Source organism: Carassius auratus, chromosome 19 (assembly GCF_003368295.1).
Source record: "Carassius auratus strain Wakin chromosome 19, ASM336829v1, whole genome shotgun sequence".
Lineage (NCBI taxonomy): Eukaryota > Metazoa > Chordata > Actinopteri > Cypriniformes > Cyprinidae > Carassius > Carassius auratus.
In genome coordinates this window covers 17,709,250-17,724,199 of record NC_039261.1, presented here as the reverse complement: position 1 = coordinate 17,724,199, position 14,950 = coordinate 17,709,250, and the positions used below count along the sequence as shown (strand labels likewise).

General features: G+C 33.2%; 1 pseudogene; it reads left to right on the top strand.

Moving 5' to 3' along the window:
- The first annotated feature begins 4,405 nt into the window (after positions 1–4,405).
- The window catches only part of LOC113119647 (H-2 class I histocompatibility antigen, Q10 alpha chain-like), a 44,335-nt pseudogene continuing 33,790 nt past the window's right edge, over positions 4,406–14,950 (top strand).

Genomic DNA, 14,950 nt, shown 5'->3' with positions numbered 1-14,950 from the left:
TCTGGTTATCTAAGAGGATGGATAATTTAGAACATCTAAATTTTGATAAAACTTGGATAATTGTAAATTAATAATGAATACTTGGCTGCAGAGAGACGTAACAATTTTTGGAAGAATTTTATTGACAAAAGTAGAGAATCTTTCTAGATTAATCTATCCATGTTTCTCTTTATCAGTTTCTGCAAAAGGATAAAGGCAGTTAACAAACTAAACTTTGATTTTATATGGAAAATGAAAAGTCATTATATACGTAAAAGTGACATGATTAAAGATTATGAAGAAGGAGGTTTAAAACGATTGACGTGGATATTATGAATGGGGTCATTAAACTTAGATGTTGCAGGCTTTCATTAATGATAAGACCTCTTTCTGGTTTGAGATTCCTACTATCGTATTTAATAAATGTGGTGGCATAAGTTTTCTTCTGCAAAGTGACTTTGAACTTTCAAAACTCCCTGTAAAACTTTCTGCTTTCCATCAACAAGTATTATAATACTGGAAATTGATTTTCAAGCATAATTTTAGCCCTCATAATATGTCAATCTGGAACAACAGATGTATAACTGTGAACAGAAAATCTTTGTTTATTGATGAGTTGTGGCCGAATTAAGGGCATATGGTCACTAACACATATAGTGGACAATGTGGGAAACATACTAAGCCATGTTGCTTTTTTGTGGTAAATACAATATAAGTTGCTCCTCTAAAATGTATGAAAAATTATCAAGAATATTCCATTACAGATGCTTAAATTAGTAAGTGAACATCTGAAACATTCAAGGATAATACCTAAAGTACAAGAACTTATTATAGAAATGTAAGCTTTGTTGACAGAAAATGTTCAAACAAATTCTTAAGAGACTGTTTAATACATCAATGTTTCCCAGGACCGGTATTTAAGAAATTACATTTTTCGTCATTATGAGAAGAAAAAAGTGTGTAAAATTAGGACCAATTTTCTTTCATTTCCTGTTAATCCTAAATGTAAAGAGGTGCACTTTAAAATTCTGAATCATATATATCCAACAAAAGAATTTTTAAGAATTAGACTTAATGTTGGGGATTCAAATTTGTGTCAAATATGTAAGGTAGAGATAGAAACGGTTGAACACTTGTTTTTTCAATGCAGTTTAGTAAACAAATTTTGGAATGATGCATTGAGATGGATGCAACAAAGAATACCTGTAAGGTTGATACTGTCGTGGGAATTTATTAAATTTGGGCTATTAATAAAGGATAAAAAGGTATCCTATGTAATTAATAATGTGTTGCTTATGCTGAAATTTTATATACACAAATGTACATTTTTCAAAATCCCTCCAAAATTAGTGGTTTTTTAGGAGGAATTTAATTATATTCGGAGACCGTGAGAAGGATGAAAAGTCCTAAAGCAGTGTATTTGTACTCCTTATTGGAAGACTTTGATTTTATAAATTGAATATTGTCCTAATACCCTACTTTATATATTTATTTGTTCATTTAATTTTATTGTATTTTATTAAAAAATTGTCTTTTAGTTTTATTTTCACCTAGGCTTCAACTTTTCTTGCCTGCTGATGTGAATATGTATATTGTGTTGTAATAACTTGTATGTATGCTCAGGTTTGTTTGTAAATCTGAAACTTCGAATGCCTTTTTGTTAAGGTTCAATAAATGTCAATAAAAAATAAAAAATAAATAAAAATAAATAAAATAAAATAAATAATTGGGAATCATGAAAAAAAATAAAATAAATAAAAACATGTATCTATTATCTGTTTCATGTATCTATTATAACATTTATGTAGTTTTGTTTGCTTGGCTGTTTCCTTATAAAAGTCCAAAAATTTGTCAAGTTTTTCGTCAGGTGTCGTTTTAAATGATATGACGTCATTACATTGCCGTCTTGCCACCCAGCCAATCGCTGCACTGCTGATCATGGTTTCGAGTATCGATACATATCCCCTTTTTAAACCAACACATGAACGCGCAATTATCTCACATAACTCAATCCAGGCGATACTAATCATACACAACAGGTGTGTTTGAAGAACCCAATTAGCCGGATCATGATTAGGACGATGATATCATCTTGGATGTGTCATTTGATCTCGGATTGTAATAAGCGACGTACGAACAACGGGCCCAGGTCATACTTCCTGGTTCTAGTTAAGAACTCTTGCTGCTTGCATTTAGGACTAGCTGTAGTTTGTTTACTAAGCGTGCAGACCAACCACCCAATAAAGCATTACAATAATCTAACCTTGAGGTCATAAATGCATGGATTAACATTTTCTGCATTTGACATCGACAGCATAGCAAATCATCACAGTTAAAAGAACCAAAGACTTAAAATACTTCAGTCTGTGTGCATTGAATTTATTTAATACATGAGTTTTCATAATTTGAGTTGAATTACTGAAATAAATTAATTTCATTCTAATTTATTGAGATGCACCTCTAAAATAGCTCGAATACAGTGATCACCACTAGGTGGCGCATCGATCAACATTAGTAAAAAACAGTGAATGTGAAACTGGAGCGGATTTGAGCAGGTCACGTGGTTCTCTGAACAGAGTGCAGTTAAGGACACGAGTCACTTGTAGCGGGGTAACAAGAGATAGCCAAACCTGTACAGCCGGTGCGATTCATTATGCACGGCGCCCCACACATGGTATGCAGGAAAAAATAGTAGGATAAATCATGTGCACGATTTACCAATTCGTTCCCTCTATGTTACTAAATCGTGCACACATTTATTTTTCTTGCGTGTAATGTGCGGGGGCTCAGTAATTATGTATTTTGTGCATGTCTTTATTATTTTTTCTAAATTGTGAAAATTGTATACCTTACCTTGCTCTTTGAAGAATTAAGGATTTGTTGAAATCAAGGTTGAAATCAAACTGAAGAATGTTTCCTTGATCTCTCTCTTAGCAAAACTTACAGGTTGGAAAACAATCTTTTGTAAATAAGAAGTTTTTGTTATCTTAATTTAAGTATTCAGCTACTTTTGTTTGCATATTTGCAGATAATCTTCATCCATTGCTATCATATCTTCATCAGTGCTTAATTAACCTAAATATTTTGTAAATAATGAACATTTTATCTTTCAAGACGAGGGAAGAATAAATGTTTGCCACTTCATTTATAAGAGCACATAAGAGCTATTATTTCCACTCCACCACAAAATATTGAGAGCAGCTCGTTGATGATTAATGACTATATTAACTGCTTGCTCTCTCCTGTTTACTGTTGCACTTTCACCACACAGTATATGAAGCTATTTTCCTATCATACTTTAGCCCTTTGTGTAGAGCACATGTTACTTTCTTTATGAATTACTTATGTGGTAGCATTTCTATTTTTAAAGTTATTTTTTCTGCTAATCTCCCTATAAAAGTTAAAGTGAATCAGTTTGAGCAGTCTTCATTTTATTAGTTATATGTAATGTCATAATAATATGGGATTTCATTTATTCACTGATTAAAAAATAGCCTTAAGAATGAATAAGTGAGCATAAAAAAACTGATAGCTTCATCTTTATCCACAACATGCATTTTTCAGTTTAATGCACAGATCTATGATCTGTTTCTAAAAAATGTGTGTGTGTGTGATTTAACAACAACAACAATAATAATATCATATTGGTATGTTAACATAGTATCATAATATAATAAAAAATATTAACAGTTGGTTTTGCTGTTATTAAATATGGACATCAGTTTAAAATGTTATATAAAAGAAAAAAGAAAAAGAAAAAATAAACTTTATTTTAAAGCAACAAAACAATTGAGGAAAATCATTTAACAAATATATAAACCATGGGATAAGAAGTTGTCAAACAAACAAACATTATGTCACAGACATCATCTCAGTTTGTTCAGACTGTGTGTGTCAAGTAATAAACAGGAAAGTTCATGTCACAATCCTCTGATCAGAAGGATTTGTTTGAGATTTTGAGTTGATGTTATCAGTTTAAGGATGATAATCTTCTTACTGATATATGACACAACTTGTATGAATACAACCATCACCGTTCTCCCTACAGCAAGATTATTCATTTGATTTATGTTACAGATAACTTCCTCAGAGACATCCGCAGAAATTACAAACATTTGTCAACAACTGCAGTGTAAGATTTATATTATTTAAATTATTAATACAACCATACAGTAAATCACATAGTTTTTTTATTTGCAGAATGTTTGTAGACAAGCATTTCAGTGAATTCCTTCAGCGCTAGTTGAAAACAAAAATTCAATTTTCTAAGACAGGCATATGTCTCACATGATTTCATGTTCATTTATTTACTGTTTTGTCTTTTACTTTCACTATCAACCCAGTGAAGGAAAAAACTCATAGTGACTCCTGACGTCAGACTTATCAAGAAAGCTATTGGCTAGAATTTCAGTTGTTTACGCAGAAACATTTCACCAGTTCAACATCGACAGCCGAAGTGTCTGGATCACTTATTTTAACTACTTTTTCTAGAAGGTTTTTCTGAAAGGAATTGTTTCTCAGGCTAATGCAATGATACTGCTACTGCTCTTCGGAGCTCATCTGGTCTCTGCTGGTGAGTGATTATTTTAATTTACCATTTGTTTTATGACTGATTTTTAAGCGTTGTTCTCTTACACTGAATCGGGCCTACACAGCCCATTTGAGTCAAAGATTCGTGTCACTAACACTTTTTCAGAGACGTGTATTTTAACGTGTTTCATAGGCCTGTATTTGTTATGTTTTAATATTCTAAAGATCATCCTTTAAACGTATCCTTTTCATGTTATATTTTGATTACATTATTATTTGCTCAGAAAAACATGTGCGTGTAATAAATAAATAAATAGATAGCTTAAATAGCCTATTATTGTTATTGTAACTAACAAATATTTTTATTGGTCTGAGTTTGAAAGTTATTCTAGAGCGTTAGTTCTCTGTATCAGATCAGTTTCGTTTCTGACCTGAGAAGTGTTGTTCTGCCCGGAGACTGATGACGCGCTGCTCGATAAACCTGCTAATAAACCTCATAGCTTTCTTATTTTCTTACTATGTGTTTTACTAGGCCCATCACTGCAGAATACAAATCAAAATATATATATTTTTTTTTCATAAGACCCATAGAACGGGGAAGAAAAGGAAACAAAAACTCTTTGGCTCAGTGTTTTGGGATTTTGACTGCAGTGTTTTGTTTTGGCCACTAGATGATAATGGTACCATATGGTAATAACACGAAACATTGACATTGACATTACGGCAAGCCGTTTTGACTTTTATTTCTTCATAAGATATGAATTCTTGATATCAACAATTCAGTTTTCACTAGTTAAAATTATATTTATTGATATCAGGAATTTAATGTCAACTAGTAAAAATATAATTCTTGATATCTGTTTTTCGATTGTCATTTATTAAATGTCACCTAGGGCTGCCAATCAAATTTAATTGTTGATATCAAATAATTGATTTTTTACTATTTCAAATATCAGAAATACAATTCTTACTAGTAAAAACCTTTATTTTTGATATCAGTTAACACATGATTACTAGTACAGATGTCTGTTCTTGATATCATTAATTACATTGTCACTAGTGTCTGTTAATTTCTGATTTCATGAATGTGATTTTTACTAGTAACAAAAGTCATTTTAGATATCAGAAATTACTCTCCTAATTGTTGATATCAGAAATACATTTTAAGATATCAGAAATAACAAATGTAACATGTTAAAATATAATTACAGATATTAAGAATTAACATTTCAACTAGTGACAATGATTTCTTGATTTCAATAATTCATATCCTTAGAATTAATATTAATAAAAGTCAAAATAGCTTGCAGATTGCCATTCCCTGGATATAAAATCTTGATGTCGAGAATAATATTTTTACTAGTAGAAATGTAATTGCTTGATATCAAGAATTCAGTTTCTGCGAGTGATGACCTCATTGTTGATCTCAAGGATTAACATTGTTACAGTAGAAATATAATCCTGATATCAAAAATAGCCATTGTTATTAGTAGAAATCCAGTTCCTGATATCAATTATAAACATTTTAACTAGTACAAATGTAATTGTTGATATTACAAATTCATATCCTGAGAATGAATAAAATTAAATGGCTTCTTGTCATATCTACATTGATATTTGGCAGATGCTTTTATTAAATACAACGAGAGATTTACCACGAGATGATAATAAAGATGAGAAGTGTGTGTTAAACAAGTGTTCAGTCCTTGTTCAGACTCGTAAAGCTAGGACTGGAAGAGATGAAGAAGACAATCATCAGACGACAGACAGATAATAATCTACAGATCAATAATCAATCACTGATCTGTGATCCTGAGTGTGTGTGTGACAGAAAGTGTGTGTGTTTGTGATTAAAGCTGAATGAACAGCAGGATAAACACAATTTTATTACGTCTTATTTCACACTAATCTGTGATTATCTGACGTATTACATTTTATTTCTTTCACATGACTGAATCTGTTGCACTAATAAATAATATGATAATAACAATAACACATTCCTGTTAAATACAGATCACTGTTGTGTGTAACATTTGTGGCAAATTATGAAGATCTGGAAAATGAACATAATAAACACGGACAATAAACAACTAAAGCCACAGTCCTTTTCTACATCAGTGTCATTTTTTATTTTTATTTTTTTTGTTAGTTAATTGAAATATTGTAATATAGCTTACTGTTTTTACCTCTTATGGTATAAATTATTTTAATATACCCTAATTGTGATCTGCAGTGTTGATGTAGCTCTTAAAGTGTGAAGTGTGAACAGGTTTTATGTGAAGATGACTGAACGTCTCTGTGTTTGTGTCTCTCTTCAGGAAAACACTCTCTGAGATACGTCTACACTGGTGTGTCTGGAGTCAATGACTTCCCAGAGTTCACAGCGGTCGGTCTGGTAGATGAAGGGCCGTTTATGTATTTTGACAGCAACACAAAGAGAACTGTGCCGAAGACAGAGTGGATCAGACAGAATGTAGGAGCAGATTATTGGGACAGAGAGACTCAGATCAGTATTAGCCACCTTCAGAGCTTCAAAAACAACATCCAGGTCCTAAAGGGCCGCTTCAACCAGACGACAGGTAAACTAGTAACAAACCTCCTCACACACAGATAAAGACATTCGTTTTAATTTACAGTGAAATATCTCTTCACACAGTGACCTGCACAAACTTCCAGAGATTTTGATTATTTTACATTTACTTTCATATACATTACACACTAATGATATAATGTTAGGAGTACAGCGACCATTACAATAACTTTTATTTTTTATTTTATTTTATCAGTATTAAAGATGTGTTTATTAAATAAATTATTTATTAAATTATTAAACACAGAAACAAGGACAGAAATTTTTACTTTTGTCTTTTTTATTGTAAAGTAAGGGAGTTATATACAAGATCAAAATACAAGATTAAAAAAGAAAAAATATTTTTGAACAATGATATATTAAATTGATTTTACTGAAAATAAACCAAAGTTAAATTTCAGGTGTTCAAACTTCAAGCTTTTAAAAGCGATTCAAATTTAAAACTGCTTTAAACTTCACACGAAAAAAAATACATTATTTTCAATGGGAAATACATTGATAATTATTATTGCATAAATATTCATTAGTACCATAAAATTATCTCAAAACAGAAAATAAAAAATACGAAATATTATTGAACAGAAATATATTACATTTATTTTACTGAAATAAGGCAAAGTTACATTTCAGGTGTTCAAACTTCAGGCTTTTAATAGCAATTCAAATTTAAAACGACTTTAAACTTCACACTTTTTAAACTGATTCTCAAGAAACACAAAGTTTGTCTTGATAATATATTTTTTATCTCGTTCTTCTTTTGTGAGAAATGAACTGCTTCTGCTTCAGAAACAGAGAAACTTTATTATAATAAATATTTTCCATGGGGAAAAATGTATCATAATTATTGTGTAAATATTAATTATTACAGTCAAATTCTCTAAAAATTACACATTTTAAATACAAAATATTATTGAACAAAAGCATATTACATTGATTTTACTGAAAATAGAAATGTGTGAGTAGAGATGCTTCAGATGAAATTAAAATATTAGAAGAAAAAAAAGAATTTTCGGTGTAAAAAAGTGATAAATTCTTGTGTAAAATATTTAGTACCATGAAATTCTCTCAAAATACAAAATAAAAAGACAAAATATTATCAAACAAAAATTTATTACATTGATATTACTGAAAATAAAAAAATAATTGATTTTTCAGGTGTTCAAACTTCAAGCTTTTAAAAGCGATTCAAATTTAAAACTATTTCAAACTTCACACTTTTTAAACTGATTCTCAAGAAACATAAAGTTTGTCTTTTAATATCTGTTTAATCTCGTTCTTTTGTGAGAAATGAACTGCTTCAGAAACACATAAGAAGTTAAATGTGTGAACAGTTGCTTCAAATGAGATTAAAATATTAGAATTTTTATTATTATAATTATTTTGGATGTGGAAAAATGTATCGTTATTATTGCGTAAATATTAATTATTACCTTGATATTCTCTAAAAATACAAAATTCAAAAGAAAAATATTATCAAACAAAAATATATTGCACTTATTTTACTTAACATAAAAATGTGTGATCAGAGATGCTTCAGATGAGATGACAATATTAGGGAAAAAAATGTGTTATTTTCATTGGGAAAAAAGTTATCATTATTCTTGCTTAAATATTAATCAGTACCAAGAAATTCTCTTAAAATACAAAATAAAATAAAAAATGTATTACACTGATTTTACTGAAAAAAAAAGGTGTTTAAACGTCAAGCTTTTAAAAAGCGAATCAAATTTAAAACTACTTCAGACTTCAGGCTTTTTAAACTGATTCTCAAGAAACATAAAGTTAGTCTTAATATCTTTTTAATCTCGTTCTTCTTTTGTAAGAAACAAAGGAGAGGAAGTGAAATGTGTGAACAGAGATGCTTCAGATGAGATGAAAATATTAGAATTTATTATTATTTTCAATGGTAAAAATGTATAATTATTACAGCATAAATATTCATTAGTCCCATTAAATTCTCTCAAAATACAAAATTCTAAAGAAAAAACATTATCAAACAAAAATGTATTACATTGGTTTTACTGAAAATAAAGGAAAGTTACATTTGTTGTGTTCAAACTTCAAGCTTTTTACAAGCGATTTAAATTTAAAACTACTTCAAACTTTCTAAACTGATTCTCAAGAAACATAAAGTTTGTCTTTTAATATCTTTTTAATCTAGGTCTTCTTTTGCAGAGATAATGTTTTATTATTATTTTGGATGGGGAAATGGATCGTTTTTATTGCATAAATATTCATTAATACCATGAAATTCTCTCAAAACACAACATAAAAAATATTATCAACTAAAATATATTAGTGATTTTATTGAAGAAGAAAAGAATACTTAATCTTTTTAATCTCGTTCTTCTTTTATAATAAATGAGCTGGTTCTGTGGTTGTTCAGGAGGATTGTGATCTTCTGTTAGTAAAGCAGCTCTGCTCTTCACTGCTGACTGCAGTTATTTACAGATCAACACAAATAATCATAATGAAACGAATAACACCATCATTGTCCTGGAATGTGCTGCTGTAAAGATATCAGACATCAGATGTTGATTTCTCAGTGTGAACAGCACACATTCAGAGAAATCTTAGATCAGTGTAACGTCTGTAATGATGTTCTCTCACACATGTGTCTCGTGGTCATGTGTTTAATCAGTAACACTGAACACTGTTTGTCAAGAGTTTATGAAAGAACAGCTCATGTTGAGTTTACTGAATAACTTTAAGCTGTCAGATATTTTAAAGCTGTGAACTCAGGATATATTCACACAGACACAGCTTTCATGTTTATATGTGTTCATATTCATCTAATCACTTCTCCTGAATGCTGGAATATTTTAGTACAAAACAAGTTAATAATGATTGCTCTCATCTTGATGTGGATGTTTGTTTTGTGTAGAAAAAGAAGATTAGAATATATTCTGTTTAATCATGAATTCTTAAGGTTATATTAGGAGAAATGAAGAATGGTGAATGATATAATAATCTGTTGTTTCTTTCCTCTCAGGTGTTCACACAGTCCAGTGGATGTACGGCTGTGAGCTGGATACTGATGATGGCACCAAACGAGGATACATGCAGTTTGGTTATGATGGAGAGGACTTCATCAGTCTGGATAAGGACACCCTCACCTGGACCGCTGCTAAGCCTCAAGCTGTCATTACCAAACACAAATGGGAGGCTGATAGAGCTTTCTTAGAACAAAGGAAAGCATATCTGGAGAACATATGCATCGAGTGGCTGCAGAAGTATGTGAGATATGGGAAGGACACTCTGGAGAGAAAAGGTAGGAATATCAGTAGTTTTGATCATCACTGAATGAGCATTCATCATAACAGTCTTTATATCAGGAAATAACAGCTGTATACAACAAACAGTCTGGTTATGTGTGACTGTTCCTCCTTTCCTCTCTCTGTTTTAATTCTCCGTCTGTGTTCACTCGCTTAAAAACTGAAACATGATGTAAAACATGCAGAATGTCAAGAGATTGTTCTAATCACATTTTGATATTTAAGATATATTCATAACATATTGTAACATGTTGTTGTATATTCACATGCATAGCTGAGGGATTTGTATCTTACAGTAACACTACACAAACTGATTTTCCACACAAACATGAGGCCATGACTGCACTCATTTCGTCAATCTGACAGAATCCAATCGAAATTCACATTTTTGTTTAAATGTTCATGTATTTTGTACAAAACTTCAGCACATGTGGAGTGCATGGAGTGTCCGTCAGTTTAATTGTCATTTTTGTCCTGATGACTTACCAAGGAAGCTGAAAATAAATCACACTCTCAGAAGAAAGGTACAAAAGCTGTCACTGAAGCAGTATCTTTTGAAAAGGCTTTTTCTTTTTCTCTTTGCAAAGAGTCCATATTAGTACCTAAAAGTTTCAAAAGTGTACCTTTTGAAAAGATACCGCCCCAGTGACAGCTTTGTACAATTCTTTTTCTGAGAGTGCAGAAGAAATATCTATTAAATATTCAGTCTCCTTCACTGACCGATTTTTAAGACATAAATAAACTTGCACATTCATAAGAAGTAAAACATCTGTAAATCAGTCTCTAAAAGGTCTCTAACACACATATACTTCATGACACTGCACATGTGCATGAGGTTTATCTGAATATGAGAAGATGCTTATGTTTTATTCTATTGATCAGATTAAGTTTTCTTCTTTTATTTTCAACTACTTTTACTCTGATTGAAATTTCATTCAGATCGAGCTCAGTCAGATGGATTGAGGTCTTTATATGAAAGCTTTCCACTCTTATTGATCCATCAGTCTGATTAATAACAGATTATTTAGATGATAAAAGCTCTTGATGAGATCTCAGGACTACAACAACAGATAATGAGACGAAATATAGAGCAACCTTATAGATTAACTTTGTTTTATTTGAATGTTGCAGCAATATCTTAATTTCGGTTTCAATTTAACTTCATCTTTTTGTTTTCTCTTTCTCTCTCTCTCTTCAGTCTCTCCTCAGGTGTCTGTGCTGAAGAAGTCTTCCTCGTCTCCAGTCGTGTGTCATGCTACAGGATTTTACCCCAAAGAAGTAACAATCTCCTGGATGAAGAATGGACAAGATCATGATGAAGATGTGGAGGTTGGACAAATTCTTCCTAATGAGGACGGGACCTTTCAGAAGACGAGCACAATCAGAGTTACTCCTGAAGAGCTGAAGAACAACAAGTTCATCTGTGTGGTGGAGCATCAGGGAGAAACCTTCAGAGAGATCCTGAAAGACGGTAAGATCTTAGTTATGGTAAGTGTGATTGTCTTGATGAGTAGACCATGAAACAAAAAAAAATGTTAATGGAAATCAAGTGCTTTATGCCTACACTGTAAAAATAAATCTGTAAAATGACACAAAAAGTACTGGCGGGATTTATCAAGTAGTTTTACAGACATTTCTGTCAACTCTAAAACATGATGCAGTGCAGTGTAAAATTCAAAATGCAGTTAAAAAAAAAATAAAACTGGAAAGTTCCTTCAGTACACACATAATATGTTCTGGCCTGTGTTATTATTGGTCGCTGTTGTTATTAATGTACTGCAGACATCACAGTCACTTTTACAGGTCCTTCTCAAAAAATTAGCATTGTGATAAAGTTAATTATTTTCCATAATGTAATGATAAAAATTAAACATTCATATATTTTAGATTCATTGCACACCAACTAAAATATTTAAGGTCTTCTATTGTTTTAATACTGAAGATTTATACAGCTCATGAAAACCCAAAATTCCTATCTCAAAAAAATAGCATATTTCATCCGACCAATAAAAGAAAAGTGTTTTTAATACAAAAAAAGTCAACCTTCAAATAATTATGTTCAGTTATGCACTCAATACTTGGTCGGGAATCCTTTTGCAGAAATGACTGCTTCAATGCAGCGTGGCATGGAGGCAATCAGCCTGTGGCACTGCTGAGGTGATATGGAGGCCCAGGATGCTTCGATAGCGGCCTTAAGCTCATCCAGAGTGTTGGGTCTTGCGTCTCTCAACTTTCTCTTCACAATATCCCACAGATTCAGGTCAGGAGAGTTGGCAGGCCAATTGAGCACAGTAATACCATGGTCAGTAAACCATTTACCAGTGGTTTTGGCACTGTGAGCAGGTGCCAGGTCGTGCTGATGGAAGCATGAAGTGCTCCAAAATCTCCTGATAGCTAGCTGCATTGACCTTGCCCTTGATAAAACACAGTGAACCAATACCAGCAGCTGACATGGCACCCCAGACCATCACTGACTGTGGGTACTTGACACTGGACTTCAGGCATTTTGGCATTTCCTTCTCCCCAGTCTTCCTCCAGACTCTGGCACCTTGATTTCCGAATGACATGCAAAATTTGCTTTCATCCGAAAAAAGTACTTTGGACCATTGAGCAACAGTCCAGTGCTGCTTCTCTGTAGCCCATTTCCTGCACACGCCTGTGCACGGTGGCTCTGGATGTTTCTACTCCAGACTCAGTCCACTGCTTCCGCAGGTCTCCCAAGGTCTGGAATCGGTCCTTCTCCACAATCTTTCTCAGGCTCAGAGGCATTCAGGGCTGGTTGCAGGAGTTGTGAAGGGTGTGAATGTTTGTGTGGAGAGGCGTTCAGGGCAGGTGATGGGTGTTCTTTCAAACCTGCAGTAAAACTCGTTCAGATCGTCTGCCAGTCGTTGATTCTCTACAGTGCTGGGGGGTGGTGTCTTGTAATTGGTGATCTTCTTTAGACTTTTCCACACTGATGCGGAGTCGTTGGAAGTGAACTGAGTCCTTATTTTTTCAGAATAATTCCTCTTTGCCACTTTGATCTCCTTTTCCAATGTGTATTTAGCCTGTTTATACAAGACATTGTCCCCCTTCACGTAAGCATCTTCTTTGGCCTGACGGAGCTGTCTGAGTTTTGCAGTGAACCACGGTTTGTCATTGTTGTAAATTAGTTGAGTCTTTGTAGGAATACACATATCCTCACAGAAACTGATATATGATGTTACGGTCTCTGTGAGTTCATCCAGATCGGTGGTAGCAGCTTCAAAAACACTCCAATCAGTGAGGTCAAAACAAGATTGTAAATCCTGCTCTGCTTCATTAGTCCATCTTTTTACAGTCCTTGATACAGGTTTAGCTGATTTTAGTTTCTGCTTGTAGGTCGGTATAAGATGAACCAGAAGGTGATCAGAACGTCCCAAAGCTGCTCGTGGAACAGAGTGAAATGCATCCTTTATTGTTGTGTAACAGTGATCCAATATATTACTGTCTCTTGTGGGACATGTAACATGCTGTCTGTATTTTGGCAGTTCACGGGACAGATTGGCTTTATTAAAGTCCCCGAGAATGATTAAAACAGAGTCCGGGTGTTGTTGTTCTGTCTCTGTGATCTGATCAGCGAGTTTCTGTAAAGCTGAGCTCACATGAGCTTGAGGATGGATGTAAACACTGACCAGAATGAACGAGTGAAACTCCCGCGGCGAATAGAACGGCTTGCAGTTAATGAAGAGTGTTTCGAGATTTGAGCAGCACGTCTTCTTTAACACAGTTACATCTGTACACCACCGTTCATTGATGTAAAAGCATGTCCCGCCGCCGCGCGATTTCCCAGTCGATTCTGATTCGCGATCCGCTCTATCAGAGGTGAAAGCTAGAAAAAATTTGCTATTTAAAAGTGTATCCACTGGTGTAACGGACACAGGTACAAAAAAAGAGGCATGCGGTAACACAAGCCGTTAATGTGGTTTCACTAGAAATTCAGACGGTTGCCAAAGTTAAAATAAAGTGGTTTGACATGAAATTCGTGGCCAAAGAAGAATTTCAGTTCAACAGAGGAATGCATGTATATTCTTTTGTGTTTAAATGGATTTAAATTCTACATATTTTTCAATCTTTTAATCTCTGGCAGTGAATTGCACACACACACTCACGAGATGTGAATCATAGTTTCAAGGCGTGTGATTGGCTGTTCATTACTGATGTCACAGTTTCATGTGCACATGCTCCATAAACTCAGGATAAAGCCTGGGTTGACAGAGAAAGTGGACGATCAGCATCATTATAGGACAGTCGAGCTTGAGCAGCATTATAGAAAGAAGTGAGGGTGAGAATGACCTAATACAGGAGCAATCACAACATGATAATTTGCTTAAATCAAAATCTTTATTTTAAGGAATGTATTCAAGTAATCATCATAACTCAAAACTTCTGGCTTTTGCAGATCATCCACAGACAGCGGATGGAAATGAAGAAGCTGAAGTCTCTAGTCAAGATGCCCTCACTCTCGCCGTTAAAGACGTGGCAGCTGGTCTACGGGAAATAAATCAGTCACTGAATAAACTGATAGCATTGCTTGCCAGTAACAGAAGTGCATAAA